This window comes from Neltuma alba, unplaced genomic scaffold, assembly GCF_004799145.2.
Source record: "Neltuma alba isolate B1F8T4 unplaced genomic scaffold, ASM479914v2 tig00010382_pilon, whole genome shotgun sequence".
Classification (NCBI taxonomy): Eukaryota; Viridiplantae; Streptophyta; class Magnoliopsida; order Fabales; family Fabaceae; genus Neltuma; species Neltuma alba.
This window is the reverse complement of record NW_021635286.1, coordinates 278,159-284,305: the sequence shown is the minus strand read 5'-3', so window position 1 is coordinate 284,305 and position 6,147 is coordinate 278,159.

Sequence of the window (6,147 nt, the reverse complement as noted above, 5' to 3'; positions counted from 1 at the left end):
TTAGTGATACTACTCTTTTTAGAAATGACCTGAACAAGGCTTACCCACTCACTTTAGAGATAGGATATATAATATTCCTTTTTCAAAACATCTAATATAAGTAAATTAAGCCTTCATTGAGGGTGCCTAAAAAATTAAGAATTTTCATGATATACCAAGAGGCATTCCACACAGAGGTCCTGAAGCCGAACAAGCTATCCAAAGTGTTCAGTGGATCTCTAGATCGAGAGTGCTTACATGGAGGATGACATGGACATATATGGAACTTGACGTGACATATGTAAAGCCACCCTGAAATCCACCATGGCATGTTAATTATTGGAGTAGTGACACTTGGATCTTGAGAAAGACAAGAACACGTTCTAAGAGTCCAAAGGGAGCATTTGAAGCCAATCCCATGTTATTGAAGGTCCAACACAATTGTATGCGCATGGAACAGTCCATTGAAGCTCTAATCTTTTATATTGGGCCCAAATGCATTCTGTTATGGACTATGGGAGTTCCAGAACATGATTCAACCATATTCAAGCCTAAATGGATATGCTTATGAACGTGAATAGCATTTATGAAGATTCATTTGGAAGGTCCAAGAAGATTCAAGAAACATCAAGAGCGATCTTATATGACATCAATTAGTAGTTTCCTATTTTATAGTTTTCTATTTGTATTCATTGGTTCTTGAAGGCTAAAGACTTACCTATTTTGTATTGCATTAATTAGTAGATAGTCAAGTAAGATCCTTCCCATTAATAATGGGATCCTTCTAGGTAGTATATGATCTAGATTATTCTATCTTGACTAGAAAGTTAGAGTATTCTAAAAAGTCTTTTGATTTTTCTAATTCTATTGTATTTTCGTATCTATTTTTTATGTATTTTATTTAGTTAGGGTTTTAGGCTTTAATAGCTTACAATGGGCTTTTAGGGCTTAGGTTATCAATTAAGGTTTTCATATGTACTCTATTCAGGAGAGAAAATTTTGAATAATATGAGAATTTTATTTTTCTTTATGTGAGTTTTGATTGCATTCTCGTATTCTTGTGAGAACCCTCTGAAAGTATCAAGGGAGTGTGTCTTTATAGCTAGGGTTGTGAGAACACTCTGAAAGTATACTTTGATCGTCTGTCTGTTCCTTGTGTTTGGGGTTACAAGAAGCAGGTTCTCTTAGGATCTCATTCCATCCTATACTTGTTTCTAGCTAATCCGTTACGTATCCTCATATCAAGTGGCATCAGAGCCTGATTTGCTAGATTTCAATTTCTATCCTTTTGTATTTTGTTCTTTTTATATTGTTGCTTCCGTAGTCATTGTTCCCATCTTCTCGCTTAGTCTCCGTTCCTTGTTCTTTCCATCCACTTTTATTTCTTCATTTTTCTTCCACCCATTGTTTGTGTTTATTTGATTTGGTTTATTTTTTTTTAGTAGGAAAAAAAACTGTTGTTGTGTTGAAAAAAGGTTAAAAAATTTAAAAAAAAATCTGAAAATTACAAAAAAATTGCAGGTTTTGAATATTGTAACATTGAAAGCAAGTTTTTTTTTTTTTAATTTGAGAGAGCTTTCATTGCAAATCACAAGTAATGTTCTAAATTTTTAAGTTGGGTAGTAAGACTCTTACTTTCCTTTCTTTTATCTAATTTCCTATTTTGATTTTTTTTCCTTTTCATACTACTTTCCTATTTTCTCTCTTCATGTTTTCTTTCTTTATTTTGTTTCCTGTTCCTTTTCCTTTATCTTTCATACTATTTGCCTAATTTGAGTTCTTTTTTTGCAAGGTACTTACTTTCCTAAAGTACTATCAAGGTAGTATCTTTTCTAAATACTTTGTTCCTACTTTCCTTTCTTTCTACACTCATATTTCCATCTATTGTCTTCTTTCCCTTCTTTTGTATGTTTTTTTCCTTTCTTATCTTTCTTCTTTTAAGTTAATGGTTGAACGATAGATGGAGCCAAGTGAGAGAGTTTGGAGGGATTAGAGATTGAGGTGATGCTAAAGCACTTCCCCTTCATGGGCATCCTTTTCGTCTTCAATTTGTCCTATTATGGATTTAATTTTATCCATGGCTTTATCTAGCTTAGATTTCTCTTTACTCATCAACAATATTTCCTGTATGATAAGAGAGTCATAAGAAGATGAAGAAGAAGAAGTGTTGGGGATTATGTCCTAGGCCAATCAATTGGATGTAGACATTTCATTTAATTTAATAGAAGGAGATTTATTAAATTATTTATTATATTGTTTTTGCAAGTTTTCTTTATAATAATTATCCATGAATAGTTAAAGAATTATTCTGAATGTCTCTGGTCAATTATTATTGTTTCCACAATAATAAATTAAAACTAGTATGATTTTGATTGATGATCATGTATGGAGATAAAAATCAAAATCATAAATACTTGTTGGAGACCAAGGTATCATAGATCGACCCATCATGACATAACTACATGGACTAGGTTTGTATCTCTTTATAAGCATGTTATTGAGCCCTTGTACTTGAGATCACCATAGTTTTGACGTGATTAAAAGTCACTCTTAAGAAAATGAGTGGTTAAGATGGGATTTGTCCCTCTCATTGTGTGATAGAAATCTCTAGGCTCCTCACTGAGTATGATTGAGAAATGCATTATCGTGTTCAAATGAAATGAGTTTCATTTGTCTTGTCAATTTACTCGAGGTTTGAGAAAATATGATTGACTAATATGAGAGTGATGTCTCCATGTCTCATGCTCAATCTAGATATCGTGTGACAAAAAAGACTTTGACCTGGTTGTAAGACAGCTTATATTGGATCACCAATTTTTGTATGATTTAGGTGGCCATAATGTCTTGCTAGATGCCACTTATAACTTATGGTGGCAAAAGGTATTTTGAACCCACTATTAACATTGTATGAGCCTACAAGATCGCACACAAAATGGGCAAACACGAACTTAGATGTCCAAACTCATTAAATTAGAAAGCGTTCAAATCTAATGAATATAAATTGTTGTCATTCGATTTAGGAAGTTTCTTATTTTCAAAATGAGAAAAATCTGAAGGATATTCTAATTTGGATTAGAATAATGAAATATTATTTATGATGAAATAATGTTATTTCATTATTATTTAAAAGAAATAATAATGTTATGTTTTTAATTTAGGATTCTAAATCTTTAGAAGATTTATTCTGGAATATGATCTCTTGGGAAGATTTCGTATGGAAGATAGCATATCATAAATTATACAGAATGATAAAATCCTATTAAAAGATTTTGATGAAAATTAATGTGTATATGATATAAATAATTTTGAATCAGATATTTTAATATAGGACAAGTATCATATCTCTTTTCTGATGGTGGTGATTATATACTTAATATATAAAATTCAGATACAATTTACTATTGATGGATTCGGGCGTAGCTGGAGTGTATAACAATGACAGATAGCCACGCGGAGGTCTGGTCACAGTGACGGAGTTGGATTTGTCGTCTCACAGCAAATACACTCTGGAGGAGGAAGAGGAGAGAATAGGAGGGAGGAGGAGTGGTTCGGTTCTGTTTTTCTTGTTCTACTAATGATAATAACCAACCCCCCCCCAATATACCGTTCGGCGATAATCGTTCCCTCCTATCTCAAATTACAATTTTAAACAAAAAGGGAAAAATTGCAATTCCTGACTTGGATGTTCTATTATTTGCAACAGAACCCCAAAGTTAATGGGTTTGGGTCCAATCCACCAAGGGTGGATTGGCCCATTTTCCTACAACTATTTAATTTGAAATATGAGATTTAAGTTGATTAAGGGTTTATCCTAGCAACTAGAGAGGCTGGCCTAATTAGTAGTGATGCTAGAGTTTCTTTGAGAGTGAGGACCATTAGAAACCATATTGAGAGAGAGAAAAATTGTGAGATTTTTCAGTCACACACAGAAAAATACGTTGACCTTCATGGACAGCAAGAACCAGAATCAATTGTGGTTCGAGGAAAGGTGCTAGCACACCGTTTGTGTTCATGATCCTGTTCATGTGGATACCTGCAAGGGGTTTTCATTTGAGGAGGCAGCACCTATGATCTGAATTACCAAATGAAATCTTGGAGATCAGATCTCGAGTTAATTTTGGCAAGTCTCCTTTATCTTGTTCAAGTTAAGGTTGATAGATTCTTTTGGGGGGGTGGGTTTTGGCAAAATTCTTTGAATTTATTCCGTGAGTATGTGCCTAGAACCCAACACTGGTAACAAAGCCAAGTTGTGTGATTGCTTAAATTGAATTTTGTTGCGTATTCATTATCTTGAATTTTGCTCATGTTGTATATGAGATATGTTTTATGGTATATATTATAAATGTTTTATATGTGATATAAAGCATGAGTTTTGTTCAAATGATAATTTTTGAATGATGTATACATAATTCGCTTAACTGCACCTAAGTTACATATCTTTGTATTTATATATGTGATATGTAATGATCTTTTATATGTATATATTTTATACATGCTATAAATATGTTTAGAGCACATCTGCTATATATGTGCATTTTAATGCATATGTGATACGTTGTTTAGAATGCAAGTTGAAAACATATATATTTTTGTCTCATATGTAAAATATGAACTTTTGCATGTTTGAATAAATTTGCACATATATGTGGTGGTGATGATGATGATTTATATGTGATATATAAAATTAATCACTACTAAAAAAAATGTCTTTTAGACCAGTTAAAATAGGCATTTGACCCCAGAATTATGCTCGACAAATAGACCTTAATTTCAAAGCCCTTTTTATGACAAATAGAAGCAAATGGAATTATTCATTAAGTCTTTAAGTTGGTAAATTTCAAATTTCAAAACACTTATTCTTGGGTTACTATTCACAAACCCTAAAATTTTGACCAAATTTGAAAAATCATAATTAATTCTAAAAACATCAAAATGAAGTGGTTCCAAGTTCTATTTGAAGCTTCTAGAGAGATATTTAAGGGAAAAATATTTCTAGGTTATGACTCCACTTCTTGTGAGCCCAGTTTCCACGCAAATGTGCACTATTCATTTGGTCAATTTTTCAATTTTTCAGAATTTATGCGTAACTCTGGATGGGCATAACTTTTTGTAAAAATTTCAAATTTAATGAATTACCATTCTTTTAAATAAAAATGAGAGATATTAAACTATCAATTTTCAGGCTCCATCTCGTCCAATTGCTCAAAATTTCGCAGCTCAAACTTTAGGTGCAATTAGGTCATACTTCAACCATTCAAAGCCAAATCTTGCACCATAGCATTTAATCATCTCAAAACCATTAACTACCATACTAATCAACTTAAAAATCATACTTTAACTATAGTGTGCAGTATATAATAATCCAAGAGTCAAGCCTTTATAATTACATATTATAAATAACAAAGTTTCAAAATGTCAGCACATATCCATGATCTTCAAACTAAAGCCATCTCCTTGCCCATTCCCTTGGGGCTTCTATCTCCTAAATGGCTATTACTCAAATATAATAGAGTGAGATTCCAAAGAATCCCAATAGCAAAGAACATCAACTGTAGCATTAAAATGCAAGGTAAATTTCATGTTACATAAGCAGAGTCTGTCATACTCCATACTCCTTAGCTATGCCAATCATTTTCCCCAAGCAAAGATCTTGAAAAATACAATGAGTATACAAAAAATGAGTAGAGCAATGAGCTTGTTAACTTGCTAATAGAGAGAAGGTTACAAGTTGTAACACCTTGATTTTAAACCCCTTTTTATGACAAATAAAAGCAAATGGAACCATTCATTAAGTCTTTAAGTTGGTAAATTTCAAATTTCAAAACATTTCTTCTCGGGTTACTATTCACATAACCCGAAAATTTTGACCAATTTGAAAAATTATAACTAATTCTAAGAAAATTGAAATAAAGTGATTCTAAGTTCTATTTGAAGCTTTTAGAGAGATCTTAGAGGAAAAAAAATATTTCTAGGTTATGACTCCAATACCTATGAAAGAAAAATTTGATAAGTATTGGGGTGAATGCAATTTGTTGATGGCTATTGCAAGTATTTTAGACCCAAAAATCAAATTTGATGCTATTGAAATAAGTTTCCCCCTAATATATAAACCAGAAAGTGAGGCTACACAGAATGTGGAAAAAGTAAAAAAGGCATTAGAGGAATTAT